The sequence below is a fragment of the Oryzias latipes genome, chromosome 10 (genome assembly GCF_002234675.1).
Source record: "Oryzias latipes chromosome 10, ASM223467v1".
Lineage (NCBI taxonomy): Eukaryota > Metazoa > Chordata > Actinopteri > Beloniformes > Adrianichthyidae > Oryzias > Oryzias latipes.
Genome location: NC_019868.2, coordinates 15,957,968 through 15,960,899, shown reverse-complemented (window position 1 = coordinate 15,960,899; position 2,932 = coordinate 15,957,968).

Genomic DNA, 2,932 nt, shown 5'->3' with positions numbered 1-2,932 from the left:
ATATACAGTCAATTACGTGAACATAAAAAAGTACATGCCTTGTGAATTCGACAAGACATTTTTTTTAAAGTTTTCTGCTCAATGGTCATAAACATTTAAGTCTTGTTAAATACCAAGATGGTGTGTTCACGACCTTAAAATGTATTTTATACTAACATTATAAACGTGTGAAAAATGTTATAACTTAACAGGGAAAAAAAAGGCATGCTGACACACAAGAAAAGATTTAAATGTATGTCCTTAAGCTACTTCAAATAACACAGCAAAAACAAAACAAAACCTAAAAAGTGTTAGTGTATTTGTATAGAGATCATCCATTTAAAATATCAGAAACTTTAGACATCTTATAGCCAGTAATATTATACAAAGATATAGTGGTATAGCCAGTAACAATATACGAAGATATAGTGGCACATTGGCATGACAAACCAAAGTTTGTTATACTTTGGTTTCTTTAAAGTAGAAGACAATTTAAAGACAACCGTGTACAATTTACGCATGCTAAATATAAGCATAAGCCTTCTACACTGACCAAAAATTTAAACGCTGTCTAATCAGCATCTTGATATGGCACACCTGTGAGGTGGGATGGATTGTCTTGGCAAAGGAGAAGTGCTCACTATCACAGATTTAGTCAGATTTGTGAACAATATTTCAGAGAACTGGTTATTTTGTGTATGTGGAAAATTTTTCACATCTTTGAGTTCATACCATAAAAAATGGGAGCAATAACAAAAGTGTTGCGTATATATTTTTGGTCAGTGTATTTTCCCCCCCAACACAAGCTAATTGTTGCAGATTACATTTGCAGTATTAGTGTCACTGACACATATGGTGACATTCTTTTACTAGTGTATCTCCTAAAATCAGTGCACTGATGAATATCGTTTGACTGCAACTTTGCATTTCACGATTTTGTGTTATCACAGTGTAACTGGCTGTGGATCCTGTCTCCGCCTCGACTCGCGCCCCGATTGTCCCCCCAACTCCAGCTGGATGAAGCTCGTCTGCTGGCCCTTTAAATATGTAGTTGTAGAGTTAGATAGGTTAATTCTTCTCTATGAGTTCTGGTAATCGCCTGTCCGTCCTGGGGGAGGATCCCTCCTTCATGTGTGCACCCCTGAGGTTTCTTTGTTTTTCCCAGCGTTCGAAATAAGCGGTTATCCTGTTGTCTGAGAAAACCAGATTTCACGGAGGACAACCAAAAATGAACCTGATGGTTTTCTGTGTGACGACCTGGTCTTTTATTCAACATTTTGGTATTTTTCGACTATTTTTCAAGTTTAAAGGGTTAGTTTTTGGAAACCTCTGAATTGAGACATATGCAACAAATTCTTTCGACTGATAAACGAAGTGCCTGCATGCTAGCGAATCCTTTCTGTTTTGTACATGTACACTTTTGAATAAAGATTATTCAATTAAGCGTGTTGAACAACAGTACCTGGCGTGACCGCTAGAGGTCTCCAAAAACACATTCAAAATAATCAGCCCCATTAACAGAAGATTTAAATACACTTACATAAAACACTATAACTTTCATTCACAACAGAACAGACTGACATGAGCTGAAAAAACCCTTTTTCCATGGGGTTGATATGATATTCTAAAATTATACAACAGTCTTTGTATTTTATATTCTGTAAGCAACAATTATCAAAACCAAAGAAAAATAAGAACCAATATATTTAAACCTGTGTAAATATACTAGTTATAAAGATATACCTTTGAAGTTTTTGGCAATACTTTGTGTAACCAGATGCTTCAATATTTAGTAAAATGTTTGCTTTTAATATTTAAAGAGTTTTTTAAATGTCCATCATAAGAGGCAGTTGATATTAGATGTATAGAAGAAATGAAGATGTAAGTACTGACATCTGAGTAGGTTTCGTATCTGTTGAATAGTGGTATCGAAGGACAACCAAAAATTGGGGAGGATAGCCAAATATTCCTTGCCAGGTTGTTGACAACCATTTTTCCCTTTATTTCTAACGCTTAATCTGTTTTCTTTTTTAGGAGTTTTTCCTTACCGTGAAGGAGGGTCTAAGAGCAGGGATGTCCAGTTTAGCTTAGTCAGTTTGTTAATTCAATTTATTATTTCCTATTGAATTCTATGTATTCATTATCCTTTTGATTTTATGTTTAACTCTTTGAATTACCGATAGCCCATCAAGACGACTGTTGTTGTGAATTTGGGCTATATAAATAAAATTGAATTGAAATGAAACCACTTTTATTTTCTGCCTGATAAGTAAGCGCAGCACAGAGTCTACAGCCATACTGACTTTTAAAGGGCCTATGCTATGCTATTCTTAAGCCCTTTTATAGTAAACAGTATCCATCTTTATGATAATATATTATTACCTTTGGCACACAAAACAACACATTTTTAAATAAAAAAAAGTTATTTTCTCAAGGTCTTTTCGAACTTGGAAGTAAGACGGCTCGATCTATGAGGCATCGGCTTTTGCTCACTGCGGGTGCCGCCCATTTCATGACATCATCCTAGAGTCGACCTCTGCCGCGTCTCTGCGTTTCTCCAAGGAAAACATTAGAACTTTTGCAAAGATGGATGTGCATATTGTGTATATAAAATAATCATTTTTGCAGATTATCGCTACCTGTTCTTCCGAGAAAGTGTGTGTGTGTTAGCCTGGGGGCGGAGCTGACAGGGCAGACTTTTCCTGGAAGGGGCTGTTCTCACTTATCTACGTCACAATGGTTAAAACCCGCTTGTTTTGTGGATTGGGAGGGGCGTGAATGCATCAAAATACTGCTCTGAGGTTTGTTTTCATGAGGAATGAACATTATAATACATTTAAAAGCTCAAAAAGTTGATTCTGCATGGTTTAGGCCCTTTAATGGACCATGAGTGTTTTATCAATGCATTTTTAATTGTTTTAAGCCTGTAAAACACCGTTGTATGAAGAAGTGC